We start from the raw sequence: 19,367 nt of genomic DNA on the forward strand, positions 1-19,367 counted from the left end.
GGAGTATGGCCATAATGAGCAAATGACAAACTGTGAATGAAGTACTTGATTTATTTTTGGATTATGGCCCTGCTGAGTATAAAACTGTCATAAACGAACAGAGGATGACCACAAAAGCTTTGTGTCCGTAATTTGTGAAGAATTAACAAAGACACATGCAGTCTCTGTCACGTAGTGAAACTCGTGACCTTTGACACCCGCTGACCCACAAAAGCACAAGCACACTTGGAGCTGCTGGACTTCTGGCTCGGTTCTGGAAAAAGGTGTATAATGATTGGCTGGGTGAAAAGTTTAACATCAATAGCACTTTAAATGAAAAATGACCGAAGTAGGACAAATATAACACGACTTAAAAAAATTGCTTTTGAGAATATTCATTTAAAATCATGCCTGAGGATGGTTTTTTTTTCTAAATCTGTACATTTTGTACTTTCCTGGTAAATAACCTTGCGGTAATGTACAACTTTAAAAATTTATCAGCTTGTTTGTTTGACAGTGAACATGTGTGTCAGTACTGCCTGACCTTTTTTCCAATAAAAATAAATCACATATAAAGTCCAAATCTGTTACTCCATGGTTAGTGTATAACCACAAATGAAGAATTCACAGGAGGTGAATCAACACACAACACCTTTATAAGAACAAAAAGTACATTTCAGATTAAAGAAATACGAATCATTGGTTAATTAATCAATGAAAAATTTTACAGCTTTTGTTGAGTTTGTAAGTCTGTCCTTATTTTGATATTTTTCACTTCTAATAGTTCTGCAGAGGTGAGGAAGATTGTAGTACATTGAAGGAGCTCTGTATGTGTGTTTGTAATGTGTGTGTATCCACTTACTACTAATAAAGCTCCATTACTCTTGCGTTTTAAGGCATTAGAGATGTCAACATTGTTAAGGCATGTGTATTGTTTTCTCAGTCAAGGAAAATTAGAAAATGAATTCCTCTGGGCTGAAGTGGAGTGTGTTCACAAGAGAGGGTAAGTGAGGGTGGTGCTCATGTGTGGGGGTCAGAGGGGAGGTGGTGGTGCTGCTAGGAAAGGGATGCCAAATTGTGCTCAGTCACTGGCAGATCATTTGCACTGAGACAGCTGAATTGTGGGAAAAGAGGAAGCATGGTGGCTCTGCCATTTGTTTTACTTGTTTTAGCCTCTTACCCACACATGCTGAGTACATCCTGGCGTAAACTCACACTTTTCTATTCGATTTAGTAGTAATTTTATTAGATAAAAATATTCCTGGAAACTGACTTCATCAAACTCCAACCCACAGTCTTTTTTATATGATATTGCAGTACATTGTAGTATATGTGTAAGTAGCTTAAAATATTTGTCTTTGCAAAAATGGTGCATTAACTAAACCATATGCTCATTATGTGTTATATTGGTACTGACTGACTGTATACAAAGAAACTCTCTCTCTGCATCCCCTCCTTTCTCCATCCCTGGCAAGGAAAGAGCAGCTCAAGCACAGTTGAGAGCAGTTATGGCATTAGGACAACAGAGGCGTTGCCTGGCTTTAAATGAGGGGACTAATTGTAGCACAAGGAGGGCCAGGAACCAGCAGTGGCACATGGGAGGTGGCCCCTGAGCAGCTCGGCAGGGTCAACCCGGCCTCCCAACCACGTGAACAGGAAAGGTGTGTGAACTTTTGCCTTGCCTCGCTCAGTCCATCATCCAGCAAATGGAGCACATCAGCCACACTGCAGGAGAGAGGCGGGCTGGGGTGGGAGTAGGTGAACACCTCACACAGGCTCCCTTTGTGCTTTGGGCAAGACTTCGCATTACTGTGAGGGGCAGCTGTGGACTTCAGTTAGGGACATGGGCAGGGTATTGTGAAGCAATTCAAGGAGAGGAAAATACTGCTGGAACAATTACCACTTTGGCATTATGATACTCACATGTCTTCTCCATATTTGTTCATTTTGTGTTTAAGATGAAAACTGATCTAATCAGATCTGTGGCTTTAACTACGACCACCTCAACTGACACATACATAACAATTAGACCAAGCAGGAAACGTCTGTGCAAACTCATGTGTTGCTTTCTGTGGCTTTAGATGTTTCTACCTAAAACTCATTCAAATACTTGCCTAAAATAGATCGAACTTTTTTTGCATGTGTACTTAAATCAGGTCCTAAGATGGATTATTAGCCTGTATGTTTATTTTGTATAACTTCTCAGACTTGTTGGTGAGATGTCTCAAACAGCAGCCATCCTAAAATTACTCTGACTTTTCACAGTTTGACTGTCAAACACTGGCATCTTACAATAATATATGAAATCCATTTTTGTCTGTCTGTTTGTGTGTTTCTTTGTCCAGTAACCCCTCCTAGATGGTCAAAAGTTCAGTAACCACTTGGAATTCAGGTACATGTTAGACCTATGAGGGTCTTTATCTATATCAGATGTTATGGATGTAAGGTGCCTAGCAACTACCTAGAAGTGAGCTAGAATTAGCATAGATTTAGCATTTCTACACCTAAAACACCATATAAAAATCATATCATTTTCATTTCACAACAGTCACATCTAATTTATATCCACAAAAGCTGAATGATGCCTGATGTACTATGACATATTGCCTGGTAACCACCTATCGACAGGCTAAAATGAACTGTTTTTTAACCTTTATTCACCTACAGCAACTTATGAAAGTAGGTTGTTGTTTTCATTTCCCTGCAGTAACATCTCATTTACAGCCTCAAAAGAATGATACATGCCTAGCAACCGCATAGCAACAGGCTACAGTAAACCATTTTTTGCCATATCCACAGAACTGACCACTTGTAATATTTTACTTTTCTAAATGCAATTAAGAATATCAGTTTGCTGACAATACCAAAAGCCCAAATAGTACTACAGCATGGGAATGTACAAGTAACAAATAACACAAATTATGGCATTTGCAATGCAGTTGTTCAACAAAAGGAGTATTCTGCAAATGGCTCACAATACATAGTTCACTGGCACACCTTAATAGAACATGGCCATGGTTAATGTTATTAGTCGCTTTCCTTCCACAACTGGTGAGTAAGTCCTGCCACGACTGGTGAGTAAGCCCTCTTTTATGGACTTCTAACTTTTAATTATCTGTAGTGAAAGTACTGGTAAAGTATGCAATACAGCCAGTTTATTTTACAATGCCAATTCCTCCTCCACTCAAACCAGAGACGAAATTTGTTAGTTGTGCACCTGTGAGCAGATTTTCAGACTGTGAGACATCAAAATTAGATTAGAAGTGAATCTTGAGCCAGTCTGATGTGGAAACTATAATTTTTCATCATATGTACACTAAAGCCATTTTGACACATCACCTCTGGAAAGTATCTGGAGAATCGGTTCAGGGCTTTGTCCAAAGTTAATTTTCTTACCACACAATGGGCGCTTGCCTGAATCAGACATGTTCTCACCACTGGAAAAGCATTCTTTAGTTTACGGCGTGTACCTCAGTAGAGCGTCCAGAGCATTAAGAACACATAACTCTGAATTTATGAAACAACAGGATCCTGTGCTATTACACTGGCTCAGTGTGACCTTATATGGCCTTTGTATTAGGGAGCTGGCATGGTAAAATCGATCTACTGTAATATTCTACTGATTTGGACATTAACATTCTCACATAGATCTCTGCCAGGTAGATATTTTGGGCATGTCATTATATTTATAATTTCATGCCTGGGACTGGGGGGTACAATGCTAGCATTGTACCACGTTTGCATTCCTATTTGGTGCTTATATGTTGTATTAAAGTTGGTAGATTTTGTAAGGAGCAAAGTAATAAACTTGTAAAAATGACTCAAATGATTCTTCTGTTCTATGTAGATCAACTGCTGATAATCTATTTATCACATTGCCTCCTACAGCCCTGTGCTTTAATAAAATCAGGGATAACTAAGCTTTTAATATGGTCTTTATAAGTCTCTGATTTAAAAAGGAAAGGAAACAACAACTGATTGTGAAATTTATTTGTGTAATCTAATTAAGATGTCACTGAACAGACGGAATATTGGAGGGGGAAAAGCCACAGATTTTGTCAATCTTTACAATTGATTTAATTAACTGCAAATCTCTTGCTGTGACCCCTATAATCCTGTTTTTTTGCCTTTTTTCACCCGCTAAAAATTAAAGTTTAACTATAAATAGAGGTGGATAATGCAGTTGACCCGAGGGGTTAATTCTCAGGCTTTTGGATGCTTTCATCCCCTAGAGGCCCCCGGTCTATGCTCTCCTCATGTTACATTACCATGAACTCGAGAACCACCACAAGGAAATTAGTTCATATGAAGAAATCAAGCCAGGATTTGGTCTGCTTGGGTACCTTTGCAGGCGCTCCTAAGACAAGAGGCCCGAATGGGCTGTGCCTAAGTCCCGGTTAATGCTCTGACTTTGTGCAGCGTCATGAGGTCAAAGGGAATTCAGACAAAAAGAGAAGCTGGGGAATAAAAGAGGCGAATCGCTGATGAGACTACAGCACACAGGATTGGTGTGTTAGAATGTGGAGTAGCTTTCTTCTCTCAACGCCTGTCAGAAAGACAGACAAACACACGTGTGAGATGGAGAAAACTTAAATGAAATATCTCAATTAATACCAGATGAAAGTTCTTGGTGAGTTCAGCCAGTGTGAGCAGCCTCTGTGAATACTGCACAGCCAGCAGCATTGCTGACTAATTGCTCCTTTACATAATCTTAAAATGTTTTTACATAATCTCCAATAGTGTTTACACGTGAAAACTTCTTAGGATTAGCGTTATAAAGGACTTCCCAGTGCCAGGATAAATATACATCTTGTGCAAGCGAGCCAACCGTTTTAGCATTTATCTTTCTCAATTTGTTCACCTAATCAAAATAGAGTTGGATAAATAGCTATATATGGCCTGAGTATACATACAGAAGTCAAACAGCAGATGACATGTCAGTCAGTCCACACCTTTATTTGCAGTATTTATTTGACCATGTTAGTGACACATAGAACCTGAGGCCATTGGATTTATGTCACACCAATATGATAAATGCATCACGCTACAACACATTCGCACACCACAAGCTACACAGAGTCACAGTGTACAAACAAACACACGTGTGTGCGCAGCTACAGTCAACCCAAATTTAAGAAACCAAACTGATTGCCTGAGCAGCTGAGGTCTGGAAGCTCAATTCAAAGTGCTACTGTTGGACCTCCTGGAGTGCTGAAGTCTGGGAAAAATGGCCACTGAAGATTTGTTACTGAGGGCATCGAGTGACACAAGACATTGGAACTTAATGGCACGTGCACTTTTTTATTGAGTACATAATTTTACAACAAGCTGGAAAAAACCCCTGTTATTTCCCTTGTATTTTAAATGCAAATCCAAACCATGTGTTTTACACATATATACTAGATAGTCGATCAGAACGGAGAAAGGAAAAGAAATTTTAACTCCCAAAAAACTTGAAAAAATATAAAGAGAGGTCAAATAAAGTATGCATTAATTCCATTAATACAATACGTCCATGCTTTCTTGATTACCTTTAAAAAAAGAAAAGCTTTTTCATTTCTTGTTTTTGTTAATGTTTGTAATGCTGTTGGTCATTTTTTCAACACCAACTTGCAGATTTCCCTGTTACTTTGAAGGCTTCAATTCATTTTTGGGGGGGAAACGTGTTATAGACAAGTTTTCTTCTAAATCTAAACATAATGTGAAGAGTTTAGATTCATAATCTGATTAGAAGATATTCTTAGTAAATGATTGCCTGTTTTATGTTCCAGCCCTGTGATTAACCTGTTCTCATATCAGCTGGGAAATTTCCTTTCCCTGCCACTACTATCTAAAAGATAAGCAGGTATATTTGATAGATGGATAGATAAAACATTTTCGTTATACTCCTTACAGTTGCATCCCTGTACTACAGCAAGGGGGAATAAAAGAAGGTGTAAGATTTCTTCATCCCTGGGTTGTGTACATGTGTGGGTGTGAAAGCAGTGTTGTGATGCCCAACTGAGTCAGTCCAGCCCTTGCTGTTTATCCATAGCTAACTGCATTATAAATGGTCTCAACTGCTTGTGCACTCAGTTACAATGACTTATCACGCTTCAGACACCTTATGGACAAAGCCTGCAAATTCTTCTGCCATTGCAGGACATCCTATATGAGCAGCTCACAGTGTGCAGAACTGTCTTGAATCATTCTTGGTCCAACTGCACATGCCCCCCAAAGTTCCCCCCAGTGTCTCAGAACCCTGAAACCCCCAGTGCATGCATTAATCTTGTACACCCGGGAGGGAAAAATCCAGCAGCTGCCAATGTAGTCCCACCCAGCAAGCTGTGTCCCAGGAGTTCTACTAATTTCAAGGTCATGTGGACACCGCCGCCCCTTTCGCCTTACTTTGCCTGCTTACCTCAGCTGTGAGGATAGGAGAGGAAGTGAGAGAGCAAACAGCAGAAGAGCATGGAGAATGCAAGGCCTTCAAAAGTAGCACTGCCACACGGAGCTCGTTGGCTGTCAAGTGAGAAGTTCCCTCATGCAACAAATCCGAGAGCACAGATTACTGGGGTGTGACAGGGCATGTATTTCTGGAAGAGGGAGGACAGGGGAGGCCCGATGCTGTCTTCAGAGTTCTCTCCATATTCAGTGATTGAATATTTCATTACTGGCGCCCAGACCAGTACCAGACATTCCTAAACCTCCCTCCTCCTCAGTGACCCCTCTCAGGTGGCAAAGGCAATAGATGTGGCTTCTATTAACCCTTGTGTGGTGTTTAATGTTTTTGCTACTCATTATATTTTTGGGTTTACAGCTATAAAAATATATGTAAAAATACTTCACAGATGTTTGCTTTATTTCACCTCCAAGCAGAGAACATATAAGAGTCTACTTATAAATAAAAGTGCATTTTTTACATGATATGTTATTATAAAATAAAAAAAAATGATCATAATGGTGGTATAAGTGAATGAAAAGCTAAAAATGAGATTTTATGTCCTGTACATCAGATGTTTGTGTTGGTCCTTGTTGTAAGACTAATTCCTTGGGCAATGAGACCATTAAACCTGACAACTTTTTGACATTCATATTTCTCCACTTTGTGACTGCTGAGACTAGTTTTGGAGCTGACTTCTGGTCAGGCTCATCCTTGTCTTCAAAGTCACTGTAAGACTCGAACTGATGGTGCTGAATTGATAGGTCGAGGCTGAGTACTGAAGGTTTCAGTCCTGGGGTTCTGGGTTGCCCCAGACCATTTCCTGTGTTTCATTCCCCTTCACTATCTCCCCACCTTCTTGTTTAAGTTTCCTGTCTAATAACAGCAAAAATAAAAATTTTGACATCTCGGTGAATAAGTGGCTGCATAGGCAAAGGTGTTTATTTATTGTGTCCCATCTCCGATATGCAGCCGGTAGGTAGTGTGAGAAAAAAATCGAATGGTTCCCACAAGACAGGATAAAATGTGTGGGAAGAAGCAGGTGTAGGTGCCTAAAATGTAACAATGTTGGAATTTGTGCGGCAAGAGCAGGAACGCACACACATAGACACACAAACTCACACATAATATTAATGCGGAAAAAAGCATTCTAAATGTGTTATTTTATATGTTCTTCACAGAAAATAAGTCAAAGGTAAAGACTCTGGGGTTGAAAGACTAATAAATCATATTTTTTTCTTTTGGTAAATGTTGAAACGGGTCCCAAAAGACACACAAGAATTAGTCTGAGTCCACGGTGGAGACACAGAGGCCTGACCAAAATCTGCCTTGCTTTTGCAGATGTCTGAGAAAAAGCAGAAAACAAACATGCTATATTGGTTAAATATCAACTGTGTTTTGTAGTAGTTTCCAGTGTTCTTTCGAACAGCTGTGTTAGATGCTACCCAGTCAGGATGCTGACGTTTAGAAATGTTTATATAACAAATATGTACTAAATTAAAACACAAAATAGTAGAAATAATATACCGATAGCATGGGGAATGGATTCACAGAGACCCATTACATGAAAATTTTGCCTAAATTACATAATAGCAAATAGAATTACTTTCATTGTTCTATTATTATATGCTGTATGTATGCAAAACAAATATTTCTTAATTCACTTGAATCCAAAGAAACGTTTTTTGACCTTTTTGAACAAATTTGACCCTTTGATTGTTATTGACTGCTCACAGTCACTGTACCGTTAAATAACATTTATAAGTTTATATTACCAACAATGTCTGCATGGAGAATGCAAGCTATGTAACAACAACCCAAGACAGTGTGTTCACAAAAAATTTATTTTGCCTGCTGTAAGTCAAAAGGAGATATTTAAAACAAGAAAATAAATGTTTTATTTTGGTGTAAGCCTTTCTTTGTCGTTTCGAGCCAACTCTTATGACTCTATGCTTACATGTTGCCATGACTCACATACTTTGTTCTGCATGAGTGAAGTCTTTTAGCCCTGTTTTCTCAACACTTCTTTCAGTGTAGGAAATGTGTTGAAAGGATGCCTTCTTTGTCTTGGATATAAGTGAGATACTCACAGTAATAAATAACTCCTTCTGTCAGCAGGATGAACTTTCTTGTCGACCTGGGATGTGCAGCAAAAAGTCAAACTTTGGACAGAGGTCTGCGACTCCCTCTCTGCAGAGATGCCTGCTATTTTGGCATAGCACAATATAGCGTTCCGAAAAAATGGAATTACATCAAACTTATCACCTGTTTTAAGTCATGCATAGAGAAAGAGTGTGCTTAACATGTACCGTGGCTAAGCTTTTGTTTTTGTAAGTAATCAAGTACTTTTTTTGTCCATTTGCCAACCCTATGTTTAATTCTAATTCAATCAGCAGGTCCATATGTTGCAGCTTTTTTCTCTTTCAAGAATGGGGCCTATGAGGCTGTTTCATTAATCATGCCTTTAAGTCAGCTCTCCCACCACTGTCCAGCAGACTCATTAGCTGAATCTGAGATGTGGTAGTCATAAATTGTGCTGGGTGGGTAGGCAATGGTATGTGACAGCCATGGGAGGAATTATAAGCTAGGTGATCCTATTGTTAAAAGAGAGCATGGTTACCTCCAAGAGAGGGATGTAGAGGCTGGAAGAGAGACGTTAGGTGTCAACAGACCCCAGTACCCGATTCTCAGCGCAGGTTGGTTAGTAGTAGGACACTGACAGTGGGAGATGAATGGGAGGGAATTATCTACTCACTCGGTCAGATAATTGCTCCATTTGGCCCTGAGTTAGAGAATAGCTTCTAATTAGCTCCCTGCAGTCCCCTAGACCTTCACTCCTCCCCCAAAAGTAAACACTCTCACACATGTTGGATATTTAACCAACTGGGTCACTTTGATGAAACCTACAAAGATGCAACCTCCTCAGCCACTTGGCAACATGTCAAATTTAAATGATTTTCCACTTCTTAAAAAAGTGAGGTTATTTGTTACTTACAACTGATTACCAGTTTGGTGCAGGTTTACTTCCACAGTAACAGAATCCGATAGGTGTGAATGATTTGCAGCTCTGCAATCTCATCTGCATATATGGGAAATGTGTCAACAAGGTGCCAAGTGATATCAAGTAAAATAAAAAGCTTTCTTTGCTTTAAAAGGACTAGTTTAGGGTAATGCTCAGAATTTGGTGTTTATATCATATACTGCAGAAAGCCATTTTCAGGTGCTCCCTTATTCACAACAGGTCCGCACAGCGGGCAGCTATGCATATTTGATTTTGCATATTTATTTATTTATTTAATATACTGGATGCCCTTCCTGAAACAACCCCCAGGGGAGGATCTCTTGCTGGTTAGGTAAATGTGTAAACTACTACACTGTAGATTCCATTTATATCGTTATGGTAAATGTGAAGCTAGCCAGCAGCCAGTTAGCTGTAAAAGAAAATGTTGCACTGGCCAAACCCGGCTCCACCCTCCAAATTAAAAAACTAAATAAAAAAATCTGCATGCCAGTACCAGTAAAACTCACCAATTACTAGCTTTTATCTTATTTGCACAATCCTTATAAAACCATGTAGAAATAACTTCTGGTCTGAGTCAGATACTGAGTCATCCACTGTCTTAATTTTAGATTTTCTCATCAAACCAGAAAGTATTTTCCTCTAATGGTGAACTAGAAGAAACCTCACTTCTGCTCAAATATAATTCAAAATTAATCACCCTTACTATGGAGCTATTTTTTCGTCACCATTAGCTATTGTCTGTGATATGCATACACCTATCCTCTTCCGTTCAGCTGAAAGATTTAGAAAGAAAAACAAATCAAATTTGCTACAACAAACTTGCATGACCTTTTGGGCTGTTATCACATTTACAACCGCTGAATGGCCGTTTTCACCATCAGCGGGAGGCCATTTACAACTGAACTTCTCTAATTAGCATTCTGTTTATTTCTTCTCACAGTTCAAGAGCAACAAACCTCGCCCATTTCCTCCTGTTGTTGATAGGATCCATAAACCCACAGTCTCATCAGTAGTCTAGGCTTTACACTACAACCACAGTCTTCTTCAATATTTGTTGCTCTGTGATTCAATACATCTCACTAAATCCTGACCTCTGTTGAAAGTTGATGAATATCTTTGTGTGAATTCAGATCCCTTGCTTAACCCTTCGCAAATCTCAAATCTTGATTTAAAGACATTTTAAAGCAGAGGAAATAAAAGTCATTCAGAGGGCCATTTGGGACTTCTGTGGGGAAGATAACCTCAAGCGCTGCTGCAGTAGAAGGCGGTGACAGCTTTAGTGCACATGCCTGTGTCCCTGTGAGTGGACTGCGTAGGGACCTCTGACATGTGCAAGCCTGCAGAGTAGCCCAGTTTTGTGCTGCTGCTGCTGCTGCTAGGGTTGAGTGGGGTTAAAGTGGGTGATGATAGCTTCAAGGATTAAAAAGTCAGGAAGGGTTTATAGCACTGTGATAACCACCCTGACAACTTCTCCTGTTAGCTTGAGATGTAATATGGACACCATGCCACGAGAGGCATGATGTGAGTGGGACACTACATCAAATGTAGACATGCTACATTAGACAGACTATGACATTAACACTGTCACTGATGCACCGAGTGCTCTCAAAATGGTTAAACCAGGCTTTGTATTCATGAATTTCTCATGACAGTCTCAATTTCAGGTTCATATTTTTATATTTGTGGAGGTCCATCTCATCTGTCAAATGTTTATTTGAAGTGACTTCAGATATCTCAGGGTAACACGGGAACTACGGGCTTCGGCGATTTCTTTGGCAAATGGGTGGAGATAATGGGGAAAGCACCCTGGGAAAATAAACTGCTGCCAATGATCCTTGTGTGCAACAAAATCCCTTCTCAAACTCCACTGTTTATGGATGTTGGGATTTCTTTCTGCAAGTGTGAAATATTTTTTACCGAGGTCATGTGACTGCTTATTAAAGCAAAGATGGCTTTAAGGCAGGGAAACAACAAAATGCTTTGCTCATTGCCAAAGCTGACATAATTGTCCCAATTTGTGAGTTTAGCAGACATGTTCAATTGCAGGCAAGGATTCACTTCTGACTACAATTAATGAGGGTTCGGCAGTGGTCCTTAGAGACAGGGGGATATCATTAAGTCATTAGTATTGTTTGACAACTAGGAATTTATCACTTTTCCTTTGGAGGACAGTTGGAGTAAATAGGGGGTGAAAAGAACATAAAGACTTAATATGCCTTTAGATAGGAAAAGTGTAGTTACCTGTATTGATAACATTTTCAAGTCAGATATTGTGAGCATGTGCAAAACTCTGGATAAAAATTAAAATAAAATTAAAACATTAGCAGGACATAACCTAGTTTTGGTTGCTCAAATAAGCATAAATCATAATTTACAGAAGATATTGGTGAGTTGAGAATGTGTCACACGTCACCTGTGGGAGAATGAGTGTAGCAGAGCTCAGCAAAGTGGATGGAGCTGATAAAGCTGGATTGTCTGGCTGTAATCAGAGCCAGATGTGGTCAAGCCCCCACCACGGTGGTCCAACCACATCTGCTGTGTCAGAGGGACAGGAGAGGGGGGCACAGCTGGATGACCTCTAACCTAAAGAAGGGAACCACGAGCCTAGGTTGACAGCTGCCATGGATGAGGCAGGCGACCTGCTATCATATCCGTTGTTTGCGTGTTTTATGAAAATTTCACTTCAACGGTGATACTTTAAATGTCGAAGTTTAAAAAAGGAAAAAAAATGAAAGGAAAAAGAAAAAGTGAAAACATGCTTCAAATGTGGACTGAATATTATGTGTAGCTTGTAAACGCACATTTTTGGCCATTATGATTTAAACTGTGTTTCCATGCCATTGTTATGGGTATATCAAGGTAGTGTCCTTTCACACTAAGTCGGCTTCCTGTTGAAATGCACATAGAAGCGTTTCTTTAAGTTTTTGTCCACTGAAGGAGTTGGGTGCAAACAGCAAGAGGAAATCTATCACTACTGCAGCTAAACTGACTGACATTATCTCCACGTTCACTCTAGCCCAGAGACGAAGGGAACTGTAGCCGGGTGATGGACAGCTTTGTGCCTGGAGCTATTAGTAGATCATGGGAGAAGCGTACCCTTCCTATTCTCAGTTCTCACTGGGAGGAGGGGGAAAAAAAGATACTGATGTGATTTAGCTTACACGACCACATTGCTGCTGAGGTTAGCCATTTGTTCCATCTCCATGGAAGGTGAAATCCTACATAAGCATTCATTTGTCTGTTCATTTGTTCTTCAAGTTTCTCTCCATGTTTATCTTTCTAATATTCTGTGTGTTGATTTTCTCCACCTTTTTCCCCCTGAATAAATAATAGGCACTAATCCTCTCTGTTTTTTAATGTATTTTTTCCCTTTAGTGTGCACTGGACTTTATGTATTTTCATTGCTAAACAGTCTTACCCGTATACATGGAAAATATTTGTTGAATGTGTTTAACATGTGTCATCAGAAGCCCACAGTGTAACCCCCCATTTCAGCCAAAAAGATGACACAAATCAAGGCCTTTCATATTTGGTCTTGATTGATAAGAAGGGCAGGCAGTCAAACATAACTCCCTATACTTGAGGTCTGTGAGGTGCAGTGATAGGGGTGGGTCGTCATCACCGTGGCAGCGGGTGCTCTATCTCCTATGCCTGATGATGGAATTGCCATAAAAAAAGAGATTTATCTGTCTTCACAGCACCAGAGATGAAGGAGGTGGTCCATGAAGTATCCCCACCAAAGCCTGTCTCCTTAGTTTCACTGCTTCAGGTGCCTCATATTTCCTTCTCCGTACCCCCTCATTTTACTCCAGTCAAGGTATGCATTTATCAAGAGGAAGAGAACTAAATCATTTCTTCCACCCAAGCTAGGGGTTGGAATGCCATGGCTGATATGGCTGAACACACTTGTGCTTGAGTGTGCATGCCTCTGCTTATGTGCAGTATGTCTTGTTGCTGTTCAGGTTTTCTCTTCAGTGTGCTCTAAAGGACACTGGAGATGACTCCAGGTTAGCCAGGAATTACATATTTACATTTCAGTTTAGGATTTACAGCCTTCATTTAGAAATAATCTACAATGTGTTTGATGCATTTTGGGTTATTCAAGCCCCCCTTTATGCCTGATTAAAAGTAAAAATGTTCCAAAACTATTGGTCCCTGTTACAGTATCCCGAGTTCAAGTCTGCCCCAGGTCATTTCCTGCCACTCATCCTTCTTGTCGAAGCAGTGGAGGGCAATAATAGCAATAATAGCTTGCTGTACATGTAGAATTTCTCCATTTGCTGACGTCAAAAGTCTCAGTTCAGTACAATATCTTATTTGTCTGTCACCAGTTCTCTCGGTGCCATAATTACCAACAGTAATTGTGTAGGAACAATAGGAAGAGAAGCTCAGAAGGGGTGTGATTTTTTTCCCCTTCCTGTTATCAGGACCCAGCACTCCATTACATAAAAGCAATAACACCCAGGACTATGCTAAAAGTAACAGAAGGAGGAGGGCTTGGGGGTGGGATGTAGAAACCACATACACCTCCTTTAGAGCTCAGGTATTTCCTTCTGGGATATTCCCCTATTTTGACCTTTAATGGTAAAAGAAGAAATGGTGTTAAGCAGGGAAAAAGTGAGTGTAAAAGTTGCAGTGTCCATTAAAATGTTTCCTCCTGAGGCTCTGAGGGTTGGAGGGTAGCAAGCTACACTGACCTTTAATGGATTTGAGTGACAAGCAGTCAGCGGTGGATCAGCCAGAGAGGAGTGGCTGGAAGGAGGCTCTTTGTCCATTGTTCTCTCTGTGACGTTCCCTGCCATGCTTCAGTGAGGGCAGGTGCTTTAGGGTGTCAAAATAGGAAGACCCACGGACAGGCTTGGCTGCAGTCCATGCTCCTTTGACATATGACAAAAGCCCCAGTCTCACTTCAGTACAAAAGGGAGACCAAAAGTAAGAGCAGGTCATTTACAAAGAGCTGCTGGAGACTCTCTGTGCTGTGCTTAAACGGGAAAGGGCTGACTAACCTTTGGACCTAAATGAGAGCATTCTGGAAAGATTTTCTCATCTCCTTTTTTTTCTCTCTCTCTGTGTGTGTATGTTGTTGTTGTGTAACTTTGCCATGATACAGGTCACACTGATAACTGTTTCTCCATGGGAGATGGATGATATCACCATCTAATAATTGTTTTGTTTCTTTTTGACTTTCCAACAAAGAGCTTCCCTTAGTAACTTTAAAACATCGTCAGAAATCAAGTGACCAAACCACACTTTAATGGCTTGTGCATGTTTTTATTGAATCATTAAAACACATTAAAACATGGCAAAACCAACGCAAGATAAATAAATAAAAGTCACAGATAATACCAAGCCAGAACTGGACACTACCCAACTGAAGACTGCAAGAAAAAGCCAAGTTGTTATCAAAGCCCAAGTTATTATTTTCCACAAGATTTTCCTGTCAGGATGTTATGAATGTCTCCATGCTCAGTGGTCAGTGATAAATAGTGTCACTTTTGCTGTGCTGATGTCACCCGCAGCCTAAAGCCCTCTTGTCCTGTCCAGGGCAGATGGTATATATGTGTGTGTGTGTGTGTTAATTCAGCATGGTGTAGCTTTGTGCTTCCATACTTTCCACAACTGTATAAAGCCTTTAGGAGGATTTTAGCCACGGCTAACCCGCACAATCCTCACTTTTTTCAAGTATTAGAAGACTGAATGCAATTCTGTACAGAAGCAATTGGATCTATCATCATTACAGCTGCTCCAGGGGACATTATTTACACTAGTTACTACATTATTGATTGTATTTTATCCCTAGTATGTGCTATGGGAGAGTGGAATGTATTTTTGTTGGCAGTGAAAAATCCTTCCACCGCAATAATGTATGCCATGGCATTGCATTAACAAGTCTCTATGCATTGTTTGTTTTTATAGGGTATCTGGCCTTTACTTTGCATTTAGGTAATTGGGGTTAGGTTTCCTGCTGTGTAAAGAAAGACATGGGAGGAATGTGAGCATTTCACTGATGCACTGTGGAGGACAGTCACATAAAGCATGTTGAATGGAGATTTCAGTGGATCATGTCACTGCCTTCAAACCGATCTGCTAACTTTGTGCGCTCTAATTGTGGGAAAGGAGTAAAGGTGTACTATCATTACTGTAGCATTAGTAACAAGAAATCCCCTAGAACCCACTTTTAAGTCTTCTGTCCTTTTGAGATAGTGCATTAGTTATGTAAACTCCAAAGAAACAGAGGGGAATCTAATGTGTGCGCATGCATGGAAGTGAATATTCCAGGATTCCTTTCCCTTATTTGCCTCTTAACGTTATCTCTTCTCTCAGTGCCAGCGAGATTGCAGGCTGAGTAACTTTTCCCGATGCCATGGGAGTCTGCGGCTATTGTTCTAGGCCCTGACGGCAGCATAGCTGTCGTTGATGGACAACACCACTGATTCGCCTGTGTTTCCTGTGCAGACCCAGACAGAGCACACAGTTTGCTTCGCTGGCCTTATCATACAGGTCACAGTGCCAAGAGAGAAGGGGAAAAAAGGGGGGGGGGGGAGTCGGGGGAGTATTAAGAGCAAGAACAGGGTTTTTCCTTTATTCTTCTTTGCTGGACAAAAAGTCCACAGTTAGCCTGAGTTGATGGCGTATTAGTTTCAGAATATCCAATATTTATGGCAGAGCAAGTAGCTAAAACGCTGCTTTCATTATGATTCGGTTTCTCCCTGTTTGGGCACGATGAGGTGCAAGATTGTTGCTGCTGATAAGATAAGAATGTAGCAGTCGCTTTGCTGGTGAAGAAGGAGGAAATTCCTATCTGATAGGATTTTCAAATTGGATTTTGAATGGCCAGACAGGGAAGGAGAAAAAATATTTACATAAGTGACATCTCCATCAGTGGGAGCTGTAGGCATGGGCCCTGGGCAGTATTATAAACAACAGAAACACATAAAATTAAACTGCTGACGTTTGCAAGATTAGGTGACACTTGGCTTTGGGGGATTTGCTGATGTATTTGTCATAGTTTGACTCACTTCTCTCCTTTGTCTTTTAAACTCATTTGATATATGAAGTGTATTTTTTTAAGTGTTGACATGCGCTAAAAAATCCCCTAACTGAACGTTTAAGGTGCAAATTGTATCAATATAATTCAATCTGATGAATTACATTCCATGCTATGATAGCATAACATGTGACGAGAATATTAACACCTAACCTGCATTTACATAAGTCTGAGCATAACTTCAACCCTGTTTTAACTTTAACAATGTCCACTAAAATACACACAGTTCTTCCTCTTTATGAAAAAATACCAAGCTATTTTCCTCACAATAGAAAAATAGAAAAAGTTTTGAATTGCTTATATTTTTGTAGTAAAAGATATTGTGCATAAAGACTCCAAAAGAGAGGGGAAAAAAAGTTTATTAACTCTAATGAAATTTTATGGTTACCCATCAACTGCACTGACGCTGGAAGCACAGCCATGGAGCCACCAGCCCGCATCAGGAAGGTGAAACCTGTGTATACTCCCACATGGCCCCTGTCTACCTGGCCTTACTGTCCGCTAGCATTCACCACCCACCAAACATATCTCTTTCTTTACTCGCAGAGAAAAGGCACTTGAGTTGAGTTGTCCAGATCAGATATGCAGGATGAGGCTTGTGAAGGAAACGGGTTCAAGCATATGTGTACATGAACAAAAGCAAATTTTGTAACAAATAACAGAGGAGACACAAGGCTTCTATTGTGTCTGTTTTCTTTAGAAGTAACATTTACGCTGCGCATTATCCAAGAGTGTTCAAATGCTTCTCAGTTGCTTTGCTAAATAGCAGAAAACCACCAACAGAAGCTAAATTAAAGGCACTCAAATGTGGACCTACTTACTGGACTCTTGACCAGTTGTCAGACCCCATATGTCTGCCCAGTAGTACAGCAAATGCAAGTCAGTTATAGAAAAAGTGCATGAACAGAGGGGTCAGTGTTTTTTGAGAGTTTGCAACCTCCGCACGGCAGATTGATGGCTCCCTCACAACAGCCAATGAAACACGCAGCCTGGGACTTTTATAAACTTCAGAGTGGCCAGAAACCCTGGCGCTCAATTTGAAGAAGGTGCTGTGCCAGGTGGCTCAGGAACAGAGCTGTTTGTTTCTGTGAACTGCAGGGGACTGCGGTCCTGCAAGCAGTCCCAGAGCCTTCATGTTTCCCCCGTACACCACATGCCCTATGCAATCCGCCTGTTATGAGCATGAAGTAAACAAAACATTAGGTCATCATAAATCACTGGCCAATGACATGTCTGGAACTGAGATTAGACAACCAGAGTAGAGCAGTGGAGCACAGGGAAGCCAGACTCTCCTCCTGCAGCCTGCAGCTCCTTCGCTCCTCCTCGGTCCCAATGTGTAAGATCATTATTAAAATTGCAGCTCAATTAAGATAAGACTAAATTACTTTCTCTGTCTACCTCTTTGATGTACAGGGGATTTTTCTGCTTTCTCCAGATGAAAAACAGGCAGTTTAAAAGGAGCAGGGGCAGACAATTGTTCTGGCTGTGCTTTGATGTTGGAGTTGTAGCATTGCATGGGGCTTGGATTTGATTGGAAATGTGCATGATTATTTTTACCAAGATTATTTTCAGACAAAGCTCTATTTTCAAAAGTGAATGTTACATCTCATTTGCTTCATTGCAAAGACAATTTAACCTTCTGGCAGAATTGTGCATTCACATGTGTTTGCATGTGTGTGCATGTGTGTGTGTTTCATTCCACTTTTCCTGAACTCTTCATTTTGGTGGCCAAAGGCTCTGAATGCTGAAACGTGACTTTTTTTTTCTGGGTCAGCCCCTGGCTATGCTGAAGTCATGTAATTGGGCATGTTTCCTATTGCTTGTAGAGTGTGGTGTGCAGACCAGTGGGTGTAGTGTGGTTACAGCTCCCACGATGTTGCAAGAAGGGATAAGAAATAAAATAATAATATTTTAAACAGAAAGGAATTTAGCAACATTGGCAGTGTTTTTAAATGTTTGGTAAACAGAATGAAAAATTAAAATTAGATTTTTTTATGCAATTACTAATGTTTTATCATAAATAAACACCCATTTGCGCGATGGAACAATTATAATGTTTCTCTATAATCAATTGAAGCATTCGGCCACTCAGTCTATTGTTCGCCCTTGTTCTCTTTGTCGTAAAGTTAACATATTTGCCTGACTTCTCACTGTAAACACAAAGGCCGAAACATCAGAGGCCCATGAACTGGGGATGTTTATATGAGCTGAGAACCTGGAGATGGAACAGAGATATGAGTGCTGATCTGTGAAAGGAACCACCGCTGTATCGCTGTTGCTCGCCATCACACACAAACACCATCTGGCTGTCTCTCACCGCACAGAGAAAGCCTCACACCTGCGCACATAACAGAAATTCATGGAAAACCACTGGCAATATTTGAATTTGTCCAAGCAGTTGGCAGTGCCTTTTGAGTGTCAAGTTCTGACTTTTGGGGTATGTTAGGTGTTTTCTAAAGTCAATACTAAGAATGAGAGAAAGCAGAAAGCCTTCACCCCTGCTCCTACATATATGTAGCACATTATATATGTGTGCATGCGTGCGTGCGTGTGTGAGTTAATTTTCTTAAATTATCATACTCACCCCTGTGTTTCTATTTCGAATTCTGCTTGTAGCACAACCAAGAATGAAAACGGAGAAAGGATTACTTAAAAAAGAAAATTGTTAACTGGCTGAAAAGTAAACAACTGACTGCTGAAACGGACCGTCGGGAGGAAGGCTTTCCTTCTCAGAGGTCAGAGGGCAGTTTGTCTGCTTGACACAAACTCAGACAGCTGACATTTGTACTACATTTCGAATCACTGTACACTTCAAATGTAAGAGCACTGCATTTTCCACAGATGGGTATATCGTATTACGAATTTTGCAAGAATGTGTGAGAATGATGGAAGTTTAC

Source organism: Mchenga conophoros, linkage group LG18 (genome assembly GCF_057382185.1).
Source record: "Mchenga conophoros isolate Kocher_MC1m ecotype Shallow Benthic linkage group LG18, M_conophoros_male_GT1.1, whole genome shotgun sequence".
Taxonomy (NCBI): Eukaryota; Metazoa; Chordata; class Actinopteri; order Cichliformes; family Cichlidae; genus Mchenga; species Mchenga conophoros.